Source organism: Ambystoma mexicanum, chromosome 4q (genome assembly GCF_040938575.1).
Source record: "Ambystoma mexicanum isolate Mex_15411 chromosome 4q, UKY_AmexF1_1, whole genome shotgun sequence".
Taxonomy (NCBI): Eukaryota; Metazoa; Chordata; class Amphibia; order Caudata; family Ambystomatidae; genus Ambystoma; species Ambystoma mexicanum.
In genome coordinates, this window is record NC_090928.1 from 940,925,222 (window position 1) to 940,944,204 (window position 18,983).

Consider the following 18,983-nt stretch of genomic DNA (forward strand, 5'->3'; position numbering starts at 1 on the left):
AATTGTTTGCCTTTTCAACAAGCCTTTAACTAATTGCTGGGATAGGTCTATCCCCACCATTTAGGTCTTAAAGCCTCCTTTAAGCCACAAATAATCGTACTTTTGTATTTTACAAGTTTTATTGGAGGATCCCTCACTTGTACCCAATTACATTAAAATGGCAAAGACTCTGCATAATGTTTTGGAGGTAAATTGGAACAAGGTCTCCCATATTACTATGTAACAAAGGCTTACTGGCAACATGTACGGTTGATAAAGAAGTGCTGTGGGGCATCAGGCTTTCTTGTCTCTCGGAAGACGGAATGCCGGAAGACAAATGGCTAGAATAGATTGTGGTGTTGAATTGACATTTCCATCCTATCAATATATAGGAGGACTCATTATTTTTTAATTGACTTCTTCATTTTAATACTTTTAGTAATACGCTACTTTGTTAAATGATTCCCGTGCATTAAGCCTATACCCAAAGAATTGAAAAACCACATTGCAGGAATTAGCCATTATAAAAATGCAAGGACGAACCAGATGAAACTTGGAATTTACACCACGTCAAAAGCCCAAACCCTGCCACCCTTTCTTTCAGTAGTGGGGCAACTCAGCTAAACACAAGGATTTTGCATTATAACATGATGACAATAAAATGGAGTTAGTATATACTTAAACATTGTTTCCAAGTTTATGGAGCCCTAGAATAGCAAGATGAGCAGCTATAAAAATACAAAATGTTTATTTTGCTCATGCGAAGGAGAAGGACTTCTCTAAAAATTATAGAAGGTCAATCATCTGCCACAACCAAACATTTTGTTCCAGTTTTCATACAGCTCCAAGTCTTTTCGGGATACACTGGGTCGCACGGTTTGCAAGGCATTTTGAAAATCACCATATGCAATAGGCCGCACTTGATCAGAAGTGATAGTTGAGATGTCCATGACCTGTAAGCTACGTATAGGGCCAAGAGAGGCTTCTCGGCAAAGCTGTGTCATGTCTGCTCCGGAAAAGCCTTCAGCGTGCTCGACTACAGTTTCAACTTCATCGTCACTTAAGCAGCAGTTTTCCCTCATCATTAGGTTAACTATAATTTGCTTCCTTGCAGAAAACCCAGGTAATGGAATATACAAACGCTTTTCCATTCTTCTTCGTGCAGCCTCATCGATTTCTTGTGGTCGGTTTGTTGCTCCCACTACTAGAATGCGGTCCTCTGAGGAGGTAGTGGCACCATCCAACTGCACTACAAATTCGGTTTTTATGCGTCTGGAAGATTCATGCTCCCCTTCCCCTTGCTGAGAAAGGAGAGAATCAATTTCATCAATGAATATCACTGCAGGTTGGTTGCATCGCGGCCACCGCAAACAGTGCACGCACCATTTTTTCTCCTTCTCCTACCCACTTTGATGTCAATGATGAAGCACTGATGCTAAAGAAGGTGGCTCCAGATTGACAAACAATACACTTGCCTATGAGTTTTACCAGTGCCAGGGGGGCCAAACAGTAGAATCCCTTTTGGGGGACCACACAAGCCTGTAAAGATATCTGGCCTCAACATTAGCCAAACTACAATCTCCTTTATAGTTGTCTTAGCAAATTCAAGGCCGGTTTTTATGGTCTGGAAGATTCATGCTCCCCTTCCCCTCGCTGAGAAAGGAGAGAATCAATTTCATCAATTAATATCACTGCAGGTTGGTTGCATCGCGCCAACGCAAACAGTGCACGCACCATTTTTTCTCCTTCTCCAACCCACTTTGATGTCAATGATGAAGCACTGATGCTAAAGAAGGTGGCTCCAGATTGACAAACAATACACTTGCCTATGAGTTTTACCAGTGCCAGGGGGCCCAAACAGTAGAATCCCTTTGCGGGACCACACAAGCCTGTAAACATATCTGGCCTCAACATTGGCCAAACTACAATCTCCTTTATAGTTGTCTTAGCAAATTCAAGGCCAGCAATATCAGCCCAGTTCACTGGTGGCCCATGGTCCATGATTTCACTCTGGATCAGCTCAATCACCTTTGGATCAATGTTCTTCAAGCACTCATCCACAGGCAGTTCAGGGCCAGCTAGACCGGCTTGAGAAGGTTTGCTTTGCATTGCTCCATAGTTATCCCCACCATCTTGTTTTGGTATGGGTGGAATTAACTTTCCATATAATCCCCGAGATCGAGCCGCACCCAAGGATTTTTTGGCACCACAATAAGATGAGGCAGCAGCAGAGCGCTGTCCTTGGTTATGCTTTTTCTGGCTGTCCAGTCATAATTTCTAATGAAAAATTTCGAAAGACAAAAAAGTCGAATCAAAAATGTCGAAAAAAAAAATGTCGAATTATTTTTTTTTGGGATATTTTTTTTTTGGCTCTAGTTTATATAAAAAAAATAGGTAAAAAAAAGGGGGGTTTGGGGGGGAACCCCCCATTTCAAAAACAAAAAGTCATTAAAAAAAATGCGAAATTTTTTTTTCGACTTTTTTTTTCGACTTTTTGACTTTCGACATTTTTGTATTCGAAATTATGTCTATAAACCATTTTTCTACTGATCCACCCACAGTTGCTATTTGGCAGTTTTGAAACTCTCGATAGCCGGTTCATCAGCTTGGTTTCCATTTCCTGTAAAGTGCTTCGTTTCATTATTGCTGTAAAACCCATGGCTTGGACCTGCTGTATTGCAGTCATCATTCGAACTATAAAACGCTTTCCTCTTTCCAGTGTTAGGAATTCCTGTACCAGTTGAAAAGCTATTTGAAGAAAGGACATTCTGCCCAAAGGATAATGATCCTGATTGTTTAGTGAAAAAATTAGCACCTGAGTCATTACTTACAAATAGGGGACTTGTGCCAAATTCTTTGTTACTAGGTAGCCCAAGTGAGAGCCCGGCTGATCCGGGGAAATCCTTTTGAGGTCTGTTTACTGAGGGGAGCCCATCGTTTTTGGTCGTTTTTGAGGAGGCTGGTGCCGCTGACATACCAGGTCTTTGATTTTTCAAAAAGGTAGCCTGGCACCGACTTTTGCTATCACCGATGTTCGCATTATACTTCTGAAGACTTGGGTTACTGCAGAAATTGATCTTGTTACCAACTAGTAGGGCGGCGCCTGCTGAGGACATTTGCAAGTCTGCGCTTTTTTTGCCATCTTGATTCATCCTTTGCACGCTGGGCAATTTATAAATGTTACTGGTTGTCAAAGAGGATTGCCACTTGTCACTGTCATTTCGTTGACATCTTGCCAGAGCCAGAACACTGTCGGCATAGTTATTCAAGCCAGTCTCTGCATTGTCAGAGTCAATAATTGCTGAATACCTCTCTGCATACTTTTTTAACAAGTTGCCGGCGGAAACCTGTGAAATGTCAGAGTTTGCACGTGCATGCTGAATCGGTGAGAGCTGTGCACGGTATGCGTCTGCCTTCTCAATAGGTGAACAGTTGTCGGAGCTAATGGTGAAATAAAGTTTTTGTCACTCGCTGAGGTGTGCCGAGCTGGTGCCAGACGTCTGCATTCTGTAAACTCGGAGCATTGTCGAGCACTGATCACTTTCGTCCCACATCTTTTCCAATACTCTGTGGAAGCCGCTTCCGGGATGCCACGCGTCTGCATGTCACATGATGAGACGGGATGAACGTGGTACGTGCACGCACCCGCGATAGTATTGTTCAGGGGGTGTTAGTGCCGTAAGAAAGCCTCCACTGCAGCCGCCAGCCAGAGGCACCACAGCCATGAACACATCATAATAACCTGTGCAGGGGGTGTTAACCACTTTGAGAGTTCACAGCCATCTGCTTTTTGCACACTGTACCTTTCATAGATGGGAAATATCCATTTGCATCTCAGTCTTTGTCCCGCCCACATGGGGTTTTGTTGATAGGGAGATCACTGCATACTCACAGATCATCCAGACGCTCAGGCAAAATGGACAATTCCTCTCAATTACATACCATATTGAATGAGATGAAGACCATTAATCAATGCACACAAGAAACCAATACCGCAGTCCAGGACATTGTGAAGGAGATAAAAGATATCAACTGGCTGCATCAACGTGCATGCTAAACACACCATTGAGAATGAAGAGCGTAAAAGCGCTGTTGAAGATGATCAACAGACCATGTTGACTGAACTGTATTTGGCAATCAAAGAAATTCAGCGGCTTGGTGCGAAGATCGAAGATCAGGAAAATTGATCCAGATGCAACCATATATGACTATTGGTGTTCCCGAGAACCTGGAGGGAAATGATATCGAAGAATTCTTGTACTCTATGTGGCAGGAGGACCTGCACATTATAAACCAGTGAGAGTATGTAATTGAATGGGTGCAAAGGGCACCCGTTCCTAAGCCTAACAAAGATGAATAGCCAAGAACTATAATGGTGCAGTTGCTGAATTTCCAGCACAAATTGAAAGCAATGAAGGTCGATCATGCGACCGGTACACTATAAAAAGAAAGGGCTCAGATTTGCATTTTCAATGACTTCTCAATGGAGGTGTCCTGGCAACGTTCAGTTCAGTCTGGTCTTTGATGCCCTTAGGGGTACCACCAATCAGTACTACCTGAAATTCCCAATGGTGTGGTGCTTTCAATTCAGGAAACAATGGCATATGTTTGAGTCTTCAGATGAAGCTTGGATATTCCTAGGCATGCAACATAGTTGCGGCATATCGCATCCCTGACCTGGAAACCCATTCCTTTACCATTGGTGCTGATTTCCGATGGCAAGACCCTTTAGGTTCTCAGAATCAATGGAATAAATCTGGACGGAAATCTAGGGTCCCCCCCCCCAGGATGGACCGTAGACCCCGAGGAGAACCGGCTTTATGATTGATATGATCTTTATTTGAGGTATGGATAAGGATGGACGCAGAACCAGTCCACCAGATACGTCTGACCAGGCTGTATATTGAGTCACTTATTTAACGTGATAACTCTTACTACGCTCATATGCCTGCTTTACTCAGATAATGGATTGGTCACACTACCTGTCTGGATGCATATATAGGTTTTAGGGATGCTGCTCATTAACACTGGGACAGCTCAGGTTTTGGTGCTTCTGTGATTTAATCTGTGACTTGTATCCAAGCGAATCTCCACAACTTCGTCCCGATCTTTGGCAACTCATCTCCCCCCCCCCCATAATGACCTTCAATGTGCTATCATATTGGCCACTTGAATATGAGCAGTGATGGCGGGATCGAATAGGTCTTGCTTGCCAGCTGTGCTTTGGTTACACCAAGTTCTTATTGGGTTCCTACTACATGACCCAATGTTTAAGGGGTTTGTTGTTCTTGTCATTTGTTCTTTTTGTCTGGGGCTTTTTCACGGATCATGTTATTGTTGAACGAATTTCTATAGCGCACCTTCACTGACAAGGGCATCATGGCGCTAAACAACATGGAGAGAGGAAAAGAGGAAAACAAGAACAAAAGGGTTTTCAGAGAGTGACAAAAAGACAAATGTTAGTGAATAGCATGTAGCAACAGAGGGATAGGGGGATAGAGTTCCTCAGAAAAGCCGCAGCAACAAAGAAAATGCTGTCCCCCATGCAAGAGTGTGTGAAATGACGTACTAAGCGGTGCAACGCAGAAGAAGACGGCAAAGAATGAGCAAGCCCATAAAGACAACATTTTACCTGCAAGAACTCAAGACTAGTGTCATAGAAAACACAATGCATTATACAGAGAACCTTAAATCTAACACGTCGGGACACCGGGAGCCAATGAAGAGAAACAAGAACAGTATGAAAAGAAACGTGAAGCGTTGTGCCAGTAGCTACTCTGGATGCAGAATTTTGTAAACGTCGAAGAATATATGCCAGTTGAGACAAATATAGAGAGTTGCAATAATCAAGAGAGCCAGAGACAAGAAGAGACCACAAGAGGATGGAGATGAACCGGCAAATAAGGAAGAATTTTCCAGAGGCTCTTTAATTAAAGATGGACAGTCTAATTTGTGTCTCCAAAGAGAGTGAGGCAGAAACCTTAATTCCAAGATTTTTTACAACTGAAGCAGACTTGGGTAGCGGGCCCAGACCAAAAAGGCCAAAAGGCTAAGATCCAGAAACTGGCTGCAGAAGAGGAGCCAACTACCAGAACCTCAGCTATTAAGGTGAAACCAGTTATTTCTTGTCCAGGTGTGCACTTAAAGGCAGGTGTGACAAAGCTCAGCTGTAGTTGGAAGAGAAAGTTTGTTTGCGTCGGACAAGAATCTTGCTATCATTTGTGTATGGATAACAGTGGAAACCGACGAGTGCATAAGCGTAACTAAAGCTTGAACATACACATTGAAAAGAAGAGAAGAAAGGGCCTAATCTTGGGGAATCCCGCAAGTGATAGGAACTGGAGAGGAAGTGTACAGAGAAAGAAAAAGTGATTGGGAGTGATCACATAGAAAAAAGTGTACAGTGATTTATTTTGGGTTGGGGTATTTTGAGGTGTCCCAGTATTCACAGGATGTTTTGTTGATAGGGAGATATACTGCGCATGGGTGGATAATTGTTGGATATCTGTGATTTGTGATCACATGTGGGTCCTCTGACGTATGGTGTGTACATGGATTGGTCTTCACGTAACAGGGTTGAAGACCCTCTCATCAGTGGAGCACTTGCCACTCCATTAAACGATTGTACTCATATTTATAACATTGAATATACAAGACCTGGGCAACCAGATTTAGAGGCATGGACTACTGAAGATAATCAGGGGCATATATTCTTACAAGAGACTCACCTGGATAGTACTGAATCAGTGAACTTACTGAGAGGATGGGTGGGCCAAGCGTTTCATGCGCCATATCACAAGAAAAAAGGGTTGTCGATCCTCCTACACAAACTTGTTCCATGTATTGCTTTTGACACTCTGTTAGATCCAGAAGGACAATACCTAATAGTCCGGGGTATACTATTTTGGCAACCATCACTCTGCTTAATGTCTACAGGCCTACAGAGGACAATGTTGGGTTTTACACATATGCATTCACGAAATGCGCACAAAAAATGTGTCATTTTACATTTATGGTTATGGATCTTAACGTTACGCTTTCCCCGGCATTAGGCAGGCAATCCGCAGTCAATCTGTGCCTTTTTATACCTCAGAAAACTAGTACTCTTTTGACCCACATGGAAGATCTTTGATTGATGGATGTATGGAGGATGATCCACCCACTACGAAGTGACTTTACCTTTTACTCACATCACCATAAAAGCTATGCCTGTTTAGACTACTGGCTCCTACTGGCCATTATCCATATAGTCGAACACTGTGAGATCCTCCCTGTAACAATCTCGGATGTTGCCCCAGTGGTTTTGCAGATTAATTACCCATCTGAGCCCCAGCAAGCTCTGCCCTGGAGATTAAACCTAGCAACACTGCAGTACCCGGACTTCGTAGAGCAGCTAATAGAGCGCTCTGACTTGTTCTAGGGGGAGCACATGGGTGGCAACTTTAATTCATAAAAATGTTGGGATGTCTTTAAGGCCTTCCTTTGGTATATCTCACGATGGGTGTACGAACTCAAGCATGGAAGGCTTAGGAAATGAACTTGATGTGTGAACTGCAGCAGGTAGAAGAGCCACGTAAAAACTGCAGGGACCCCTCTCTCCTTGTACAGGTGAAAACACTTAATAGGACATTAAAGTCATCACTACTGCAAAGGTACAAACATATTTCTCTCTGTGGATCCAATTCTTTTATGAGGAAGGAAACAGGCCTCTTCCTTTAATGTCTCTCTCCTTGAAGGGACATCAGTGTGCCCATGTAATTGAACATATTTTTAATAAGCCTGGTGAAATGTTGACCGGAACTGCTGATATAAATGCCCATTGAATTTAATCTGGAATGATATGCCTCCCCGCCCCTTATTGCAGATGATCTGATACATACCTTCCTACAAGGGATTCAGACTCCAAGTGCCACTGCAGCAGGGCTGATGTCATTGAAGGCCTCAATCAAAGAATAGAAGGTGACTGCTGCCATTGTGGGACTTGCTGCTGGGAAAGTGACAGGGCCAGAAGGCCTTCCAATTGATCTATATAAAACACTGGTAGAAAAACTTGCGCCCAGATTGACTGATGTTTATAATGAGGCTAGGGAAGCTCTGCACCTCGAAACTCAATGCTCACGGCCAACATTGTGGTCTTCCCACAGCTGGTACGTATCCCACAGACTGTAGTGCATACAGACCTTTTTTCTCTTCTCAATTCAGATGTGAGGATGCTGGCCAAATGTCTGGTGAGATGTCTAGACCTATATAAAGGGCGCCTGGCAGATCCCTGATATGCCCAGGAGGGTACCTGTATACAAAATGCTTGAAATCAGGATGCGATACCGTGTACAGCTGTCTTGAATTAGAAGCTTTTTATTTGCCCCTAAAACGGTTTTGCACAGATAATAAAATTAAATATTTACATGACTTTCGATAAGCACGAAAGTTTACGGACAGACGTGACTTGACACCGGAAATACAGGTGAGTATCGAAATCTCTTTTGTCAAGGTGCAATTTCCAAGGTGATGCACAAGTATACAATACAGGTAAGTGAGAGACTATGCATTTTTACAAGGTGCGTGCCCAGACTGTAGTAGGTCCGGGAATGTCAAACAAGACGGTGTACACAACACTATCTATAAACACATAAACACAGGGTTGTGTCACAGAACATCAACACTTGAGTGTTTCGGCCATGCTGGGCTGGGTTTGAGCCCATGGTAGTGGTGGCCTTCATCAGGATGATCACTTGATCGTGGTGCTGTCCGTGTGGGTAATCGTCTGCTAAAGTTGCAGCCGGGGTGCTGTGCTGGAAAGTCCTTATCGAAGTACTGGACTATGGACACCCATGTCTTGTAGTTGCATGGGGAAGACTCAGAAAAATCGGGTCATGTAGGCCATAGGAATGGGCCTTGTATCATCTAGGAGCAGTGCATAACGAATGCGACTGCACTCCTCGAGGTAATTCTAAATGGTGCCGGTGCATCCGACCTCCCCATTCCCATTGAGCCCTATGTGGCTCAAATGGGAAATGGAAGAATTTTTTTCCAGCGCCCGCGAATGGGCAAATACCGGGTCTGGCGTAATTGCTCATTCGCGGGTGCCAGAAAAAATCACATGTTTGGGGGCAGCCTGCCGGTTTTACCAGCAAGGCTACTGCCAAACTTGTAATGAGGCCATAGTCTTTCATGCCCCATCTGTAATTTAAAACACTTCCCCCACAATCCCCCTATGTAGCCCCCCCATCTTCCACCAGAACTCCTGCATTACTTTGTCCACTTCTAATCACATTTTTGTGTTTCCCCTGTCACGAATGGGCCCTATCTCCTTTATTGCTATTTGGCCACTTTCCTTCTGTAATATCATTATTCTTATATATTATGCCTACGCAATAGCACAAGGCATAGTTAAGGTTAAAACAAAGGGCCTCATTACACGGATGGCGGAGAACCATGGCGCTATTAGCGCCATGATTCATGCCGGTAAAATACCGTCACCGCCATGGCGGAAAGGGGAATTACCGCCCCATTCCAAGGTTGGCGGGGCAGTAATTCCCCCTTCCACCATTGCCCTTCCCCATTCCCATTTTTGCCCCATAGGGCTCAATAGGAATGGGGAAGGCGCTAATTACGGTACCGCAAATTGCGGTACTGTAATTAGCTCCCTGGGTCCCTTTGCGGGTTGGTTTTTAACGCCTGCAAAAAGCATGCGTTAAATCCCCCAACCCGCAAAGGGACCTCGTAGTAAGGCGGTAAGGATTTACCCGTACCGGTATTTTACCGGTACCGGTAAATCCTTACCGCCATCCGTGTAATGAGGCCCAAAGTCTCTATGGCGTTTCAGAAAATGATTTTTCTTTTCAAATGCTTGAATGAAATAATCAGAAAATATTCCAGAGTATTCCAGAATAATATTTATGGGCAGCTGACCAGTGCATACACAATTTCAGATTTATACATTAACAGCTTCATAGTTGACAACATGTTTATTTTGATCCAGTCTGGTGTTTTCCAACAGGGAATAATAATTCAGCCCAAACATCTCAAAATGGACCTTCCTAATTGTTTGCAGGTGCCTAGATTTTACCCTGAGTTGGTCCAATGAAAATCGACTTGGCCAATTTTCAGGTAGTAGTGATTGAAAATGTGTCTATATATGACGTCCAGTACTGATTGTTATTTATCCTCACTAGGTTCACCTTGGGTCTCCATTACAGCAACACAGAGGCTAGTATGTTTAATGAGTAGCTTACTATCATAGATATACCGCTCATTAGCCTTTACATTAATGTTCATTCTTGTTACCCTGTAGGGCCACCTCAAGGGAACCGGTTGAAATAGGAACATTGAAGCTCTAACCCTGAAGATGGATCATATGATCCGAAATGCGTTGGTTGTAGTCATTTCTAGAAAGAGTTATTTGGATATATGAGAAATGATATCAGACTGATTGTGTGATTATCTGTTAACACCCAAGTCTGTAACTATACTTCCGTTTATTTGTGAACCCATGTGTACTTTACACCCAACCAAGTCAGTTGTGGTGTTCTGTTTATACATGTCCAACAATTAGGTTTTGATGAATCTTATGTTGAAGAAAGAATATTGTGAATTATATTTGATTTTGAATAAACACCAGTGTGTGTACACCTTACCTTTAACATTAATAGAATCCTAGTGAAGATACATGGTTTTTATATGCTCTTCATGGGCGCTATCCTTTCTATGGATAGGGAAACTGAATTAAATAATACATTTTATGTGCTCCTCACGTCAGTGAGGTCTAAGGATTGTAATTAGTAAAGAACAATTGGGACTTCTGTTCCCTATTGAGTGCATCTGGGCTCACTATGTAGTGATACATGGTTTTGGTTTCATATATATGATGCATGCCACTAGAAAACCAAGTTTTCCAGAGGAAAAAATATGAAATAAGTTAAAAATACACACCAACCATATGCTCAGCAACCATACCACCCATACGCACAGTAGCTATAACCACACCCATCATATCCACTTAGCCCATTGCGTTCTACACATTCCAACATACAGTGAAGCAATGAAATACATAATTCAGCGGCAACCATGCCACAGATACGCAAAGCAGTTATAAACATACCCAGCATATGCACTCACCCCCACTGCTCTGTACATGTTCCAACATACAGTAAAGCAAGAACATACATAATACAGCAACTATATGCAGCCAACATTATCATTACCACACACAGCATACGCACTCACCCCCACTTTGTATACATTCCAAACATACACTGTGTCAAGGAAAAACATAATTGCTGTAAGAAAATATTCAGCCAACATTAGCATGACCACGCATAGCATGCACACCAACCCTCACTGCGTACACATTACATCCATACCCTGAACCCCCACAGCATATACATTCCAACATACACTCAAGCAAGGAAATATCCAACTCCTGCACCAATATTCAGCCAACATTATCATGACCACACATAACAAACAAACTAGCCCTAACAGCATTTGCATTACAACATACACTTAAGCAAGGAAGCACATAACAATGTATTAACAAAAAACAAAATGGTATATTGAAAAACAAAAGTAAAGCAGCACATTAGTGTAAAACATAGAATAGGCCTTCAACAATAATGCCTAGAAGAACAATTCCCCTCATTAGTCAAAGGTACTCCACCCACTCTAAAAATACTTTCGATTTGTCTCTTAATATTGCATTGAAATATAAAATGTAAGCAATGTTCCACTGACAATGTATATTTACAGTAATGCGAGCTTGATTGATTTTTTTCGATGTTTAACACTTCCCTGCATCCACATTTTACATGCTGCCAAGCATAAAAACATAATTTTAGTTTCAGGATATAATCCTGCTAGGTGTAGAAGATCATTTTTAATGTTAAAAGAAATTTCTGTTCCTCTTCAGTAGCCAAGATCATTCCCACCAGCATGGATTAAAATGAAATCTGGCGGTTTCCCAACACTATCACAATAAATGAAAAGCTTCTCAATAATGTCTTGCCATTTGCCACATAGATAGCCATGCCATTCCAGCTTCATATCATCAAATGGTGAAACAGTTAACACTCAGTGTACGTAATGTCCCAGCTAATACACCCAGGAATCACCAACAATTGACAATGTTTTCCCCACATGTGAATAAAAAACAGTTTAAATAACACGCACACGTGAAAAATACATATACAAACACATGCATAATTATAGGTAGGTGAAACATGCAAGCTGTAAACTACCAAAAGAATGCATATATAAGCACATGAGTAATGATAAATACGTGCAGGAAAATATACAACCGAGCATGCGAAACAGAAACTATAATCATTTCCATCACATGCAAAACAACATACATGCATGCATGCCTCATGTACAAAATGTATAATTTCATACAGATACATTGTGCCCATGTATACTGTAATAACGCTGCACCTATACTTATACTCATGTGACTGGAATAACAGTGCAACACAGCAAATTATGCATGCGTAATGCCAAAAACATTTACATTACGGATGTATACAAATATTTTCTTAAAAAACTTTTCAGAGCCAACTTCAAAGGGGAAATGGGGCACACTATTTAAATTTACATTCACCACGCTCAGATTTTCGATATGTCCGCGGACATGGCGGTAGTCTGCGGACATGAAAATCACTACGAGGGCGTTAGTATGTTCTATGTTACATGTATATGAAGTCAGGGGTATTATGGTTAAGTTGTGCTACTAAAAACCTATGAAATTCAGTGAAAAAACTTTGTTAAAGGGACGTTATGGTTAAGTTGCGCTACTAAAAACCTATGAAATTCAGTGAAAAAACTTAGTTAAAGGGACGTTATGGTTCAAAGTAAAACCGAAAAACCCCTGAAATTCGGCAGTTATGGTAAGATAAGCAACCATAACTTGCGCCACCGTGCACTGCTAACACTAACACCCAGGACATCAAAGATGACATCACAAATTGGAGCCGTCTGTTAACTCTTTGTGTAAAATTGCAGGAGGGTTGCTGTGGCCTCTTGGCAAATGGCGCAGTGCATGTGATTAAGACCCGTTTTAGACTTAAATTAAAACAGCATAATAAAGAACAGTATCTTGTAAATCTTTTATCTGGGAGCCATGGTCTCTCGTTTTGTGAATACATCTCCTTGCACGAATATACAATGAGGATTGGCAGAGTAAGTCAAGGTATCCACAGCGCTTATACAAGTAATTTAAAGTGAGCACCAGGCAGAAGGTGTCCTGTGAGATGTGGGTACACTGCCAATGTACTACCACAGAAGGATTACAAAGAACAGAAAGTTCATAGGCACACTGCGCCAAGGAAGTGGAAAATTGAAATGCGGTCTGATGTTTATTCAAGAAGATCGGGACAACCTGACAAGTGTTTCGAGCACACACATAGCCCTTCATCTGAGGCTGATAAGTATACATGTTCAAACCAAGCAATATTTCAGTAATGCAATCATACATGATCCAATATATGAAAAAATAGCATTAATTCAAAACAGCACACCGAAATAGGTGGCAGTAAGATAAAATAAAGGAACAAAAATAAAAATAAAAAATATGCATTTCACGCATAACATATGAAGATGTAAACTCAAATAACAAATTAAGACAACATTGGATAAGTGTAGAACGAAATAGCGAGAGAAAAATTAGACAGAACAATTGAAGAGAAAAAAGAAAAAGCAGACATTCATTAGTCATAGAAATAATGATGCAGCGAGGTCAGCGACAATTCTTGTCAAATAGCAAAAACAAAAAGGTTGAAAAAATACCTTGTAGTTGGATTTTATAATTCAGAAGCCAGTTAAGGCATATGTTGCCTAAATTATCTGACAACTAACATGGGGGAATAAATAAAAAATCCAGATTAGAAGGCCTAAAAAAGGAAACACACTAGTGCAAAATTGAAAGCAAAAGTAAAATGTTACCTCTAATGCTTCGCGGATGCGGTGAGAATCTGAATGTGAAGAATTACAAATTAGACATTTTGGAGGGGTTAATGTCACTAAATATATTAGCAAAAAGACTTGTAATTATCTAAATAAGGAATTGCAAAAGGTGCATGATGTATAACTAAAATGATGCAGGCTTACGTAATTGCAATTGTAAATCTATTGGCAGACAAATGCAGGTAAACGTAGTCATCCTAATATTAGTGCACCAAAAAGAAACAGAGGGAAAATGCCTGAGTTTAACTTAATGAGGGCTACATGGAAGCCTAGAGATCCAATTGCCTAAGTACGGCTGTGTAAAAGTATAATTACAAACAATTCAACCGTAATTACGGCAAGTGCCAAGGGATCATGTGGAAGTGGGCTTACCTGGAGGACGAAATAAAATGCTGAACTCAGCGGTTCAGACGCGAAGCCGCGTGTGAAGGGGGACATTAATGGACAACCTGTCTTGTCTACAGGGAAGCTAGAAAGCGGACTGGCGTCCTACAGGATGGATGAAATGGGCGGGCGCCATCTTGGAAGAGGAAATTTGAATGAAAAGCACAAGCGGTGCACAAACGTGCCCTTACCTTAGCGCAGATTGAGCCATGAATTAACAAACATGGTGAATGTACCCAAACAATTTTTCATGGAACCTTATAAAGAAAATGGCTGATGTTATTAGATGCTACAAATGAAAAATGAATTGACATTCATTGTAAATGGACCGAGCCAGTTATTTGAAGAACCCAATAAAAGGTTTGGCTAATATTATTAAATGCTGCAATTACAATCATATAAGCAAGCATATGTTAATCAGGAACAGCGAAAGATTATATCTAGATGTGAGATATATGTAGATTGAAAAGTAATACATGTCTTTGACAAAAATTGTACAAGGAGCTTGCTGCCACAATGGAAAATGATGCAATAGAACCACAGAGTCAAATGACCAAATAATGAGCACAATAATGTACCAGTTGGTAGTGGGGGAACAAGAACACCTTATTTACACTAGGGCCAGGGCATTGTTATCAGAGTATATTGGTTATTATGCTTTATAGGAAAACTGCAAATTCGTGATCGGAGTTGAGGCCCAAATATACTGTACGGTATTTGCAAATAAGCCGTGCCTCAAGCTGACGAAGTTTAAGTAGTAAATTACCACCTCTGGGGGGTAAAGACACTTTTGCCAACCCCACAAATCTGATAAGGTCCTTGCTGTCAAGTTGATGATGCACTTGCCAATGTCATGCCAATGGGTATTTGGCTTCCTGGCTGCCTATAGTCGCCAGGTGTTCCCTAATATGAATTTTGAGGGGTCTAATCATGCTACCAATATATTTGAGTACACAGGTGCAGATAATGCAATATACCACAAATTTGGTATTGCAGTTAATAAAGGAATCCACATTATGGTTGCCCAGGGCTCCAAAGGAGACAACTTGTGTTTCAAAAGCATATTTGCACATATCACAACTCCTGCATTTGTGAAAACCTTGAGCCCTAGCTTGATGTAACCAAGTAGTATGTCCACTGAGAGGACCCATAAATGAGGGGCAAAGTTTATTTTTCAAGGTTTTGCCTTTGCTGAAAGTAATAATGGGTTTGGGATCTAGCCAATTTGAGATGTCGGAATCCAGGTGCAATAGGTGCCAGTGTCTGTTCAATATATTGTGAATCGTGTAGCTGTCTGCATTGAATCTGGTGATCAGCCTGATTTTTTGACCAGTTGCTGTTGCTGTGCGTGTTTTGGGAAGTAGCGACTCAGATCTCTTCAACTGGCGTACTGTCAACACTGTATTATCGAGATGTTTGGTTGAGTATCCTCTCTCTGTAAAGCGAGATTTGATTAGGTTACTTTCCACAATGTAATCTTATAAATCAGAGCAATTTCTCCTTGCCCGAATAAATTCACCTTTCAGGATGTTAGTGATCACATGTTTTTTATGGCAACTTGTTGCATGTAAGGTAGCATTGAGGGACATAATTTTTCTAAATGTCTTTGTCGTCAAACCCTTGTCAGACAGTTGTATCGTAAGGTCAAGGAAATCAATCTTAGTTTGGCTACTAGTGGATGTGAATTGTATCCCCTATCATTGGCGTTCAAAAAAGACACAAATTGCTCATGAATATTAAAGGGGCCAATCCAAATCATAATAACATCATCAATATAACGCTTCCATAGGTGTATATATTGGGAAAAGATTGAATTAATAAAGACAAATGTTTGTTCGAAGTGGTGCATGAATGCGTTTGCTAGTGCTGGGGCAAAGCTAGCCCCCATCGCAATTCCAACCAATTGTTTGAAAAAAACATTGTTAAACAAAAAAACATTGTTTTGTAAAGTAAATAGGAGCAGTTCTTTCACCATTTCGACATGTTCAAAATGAGAGGCCGAGGATTCCCGGAACAGATAATTCACACTTTCCATTGTTTTCAGGTGGTCTATTGAAGTGTACAATGCTTTCACATCCAAAGTAACAAGCCAACATGGCGCAGTGTGCCTATGAACTTTCTGATCGCCTTGCGCGATACAAAGTCAACATGTCTAACTTCACACCCAATAGCTTTATTGGTAGGCAATACTTAAGACTGAAATTTAATAAAAGTATTGCATGGATAACGCAAGGCGGGCAATGTACTCCATTGTAGGTTATGTGGTACCGGTAAAGTTGAAACACTTGAACATCTATTAATAGAATGTGAAAGCTTACATATGCTAAGGACAAATCATCTAAAATCATATAACAATGGTACTAATTGTGAAGATCTATCCTTAATATGGCCTAGGTTTTTAAATGGCAATGATCATAACTTGATATTTTACCTTGTAAAATTTTATTGGAAATGTTTGGAAATCATGAAAATAGTTGCTTGTTGATTTTTATGGATGTTACTCCTACTTTATATGTAAGTTTTAAAGATTATGTTAATGTGTTGTTGCATTACCCTGAAGGTTTTATTAGGTAATTATATTTGTTATGCTATGAGGCACTGATCAATTGCTCACTGTGTATTTTAGATATTATGGTGGTAATTCATAGAATTTAGCGCACAAGTGGCGCACGCAGCTGGCGCACAGTGTGTGGGTGCGAATCTCTGCGCCAGCCGTGTGTGCTAAAATCCATTTCCGCACACAGCGTATTCATGGATTTTAGCTACCAAAACCAGCCGTGGCGCACAGTGGCGCAGCGACCCTCCAGCAGCGCCAGTTACGCCCCCAAGAACGCCACTTGCGCAGGGAAAAGCCATCAAAATCCCCAATCCAGCGCAAAGGGCTGCGCTAACCCTGTACCAGTATACATGGCCGCCACACAGCACACGCAAGTGGGGAACGTGCATTACTGGGGTTCGCAGGAAGTTTCACACGCGATTGGCCCTGTGCGAGTGGGGTACGTGTATTACTGGGGTTCGCTGGAAGTTTCACACGCGATTGGCCCTGTGCGAGTGTGGTACGTGTATTACTGGGGTTTGCGGGAAGTTTCACACGCAATTGGCCCTGTGCGGGTGGGGTACATGGATTATTGGGGTTCGCGGGAGGTTTCACACGCGATTGGCCCTGTGCGAGTGGGGTACGTGTATTACTGGGGTTTGTGGGAAGTTTCACACGCGATTGGCCCTGTGCGTGTGGGGTACATGTATTACTGGGGTTCGCAGGAAGTTTTGCACGCGATAGGCCCTGTGCGAGTGGGGTACTTGTATTTCGGGGGGTGGTGGGAATTTTCACATGCGATTGGCCCTGTGCGGGTGGGGTACGTGTATTACTGGGGTTTGTGGGAAGATTCACACGCGATTGGCCCTGTGCGAGTGGAGTACATGTATTACTGGGGTTCGCAGGAAGTTTTGCACGTGATAGGCCCTGTGCGAGTGGGGTACGTGTATTTCGGGGGGTGCGTGGGAATTTTCACAAGCGATTGGCCCTGTGCGAGTGGGGTACGTGTATTACTGGGGTGCGCGGGAAGTTTCACACGCGATTGGCCCTGTGCGAGCGGGATACGTGTATAACCGGGGTTCGCGTGAAGTCTCACGTGCGATTTGAGCAGGGTACATGTATTTCGGGGCTGCGGGGAGTCCTACACGTGAATTGGCAGTGTGGGTCCTCCCAGGTGTTCCCTATACAACCTCCATGGCCCCTGCAGGCAGCCCACACCACAGGGGACTACCCTGCACCCCTGGTCATGTCCCGCAGGTGGCCCATCCACCATGGGCATGCCCCCCAGCCAAGCCACATGTCAGCTTGCACTACTGATCACCAACTCATGTCCCCCAGCACCCCCACCCCCCAGCAGTGCAGGGCACCTGCCAGCAGGCCCCCACTCATGTCCCACTCATGGCCCCTTGCACCCCCACTCCCCAGCAGTGCAGGGCACCTGCCAGCAGGCCCCCACTCATGTCCCCCTGCACCCCACCCCCCAGCAGTGCAGGGCACCTGCCAGCAGGCCCCCACTCATGTCCCACTCATGTCCCCCTGCACCCCCACCCCCCAGCAGTGCAGGGCACCTGCCAGCAGGCCCCCACTCATGTCCCCCTGCACCCCCACCCCCCAGTAGTGCAGGGCACCTGCCAGCAGGCCCCCACTCATGTCCCACTCATGACCCCCTGCACCCTCACCCCCAGCAGTGCAGGGCATCTGCCAGCAGGCCCCCACTCATGTTCCACTCATGTCCCCCTGCACCCCCAACCCCCAGCAGTGCAGGGCACCTGCCAGCAGGCCCTCACTCATGTCCCCCTGCACCCCCACCCCCCAGCAGTGCAGGGCACCTGCCCGCAGGCCCCCACTCATGTCCCCCTGCACCCCCACCCCCCAGCAGTGCAGGGCACCTGCCAGCAGGCCCCCACTCATGTCCCCCTGCAACCCCACCCCCCAGCAGGGCAGGGCACCTGCCAGCAGGCCCCCACTCATGTCCAACTCATGTCCCCCTGTACCCCCACCCCCCAGCAGTGCAGGGCACCTGCCAGCAGGCCCTCACTCATGTCCCTTGCACCCATACCCCCCAGCAGTGCAGGGCACCTGCCAGCAGGCCCCCACTCATGTCCCCCTGCACCCCCACCCCCCAGCA

The 18,983-nt window shown here is 43.4% G+C and overlaps 1 pseudogene; it reads right to left on the minus strand.

Annotated features, from left to right (window-relative positions):
• Positions 1-388: 388 nt before the first annotated feature.
• LOC138467308 (fidgetin-like protein 1) overlaps positions 389-18,983 on the minus strand; it is a 35,151-nt pseudogene continuing 16,556 nt past the window's right edge.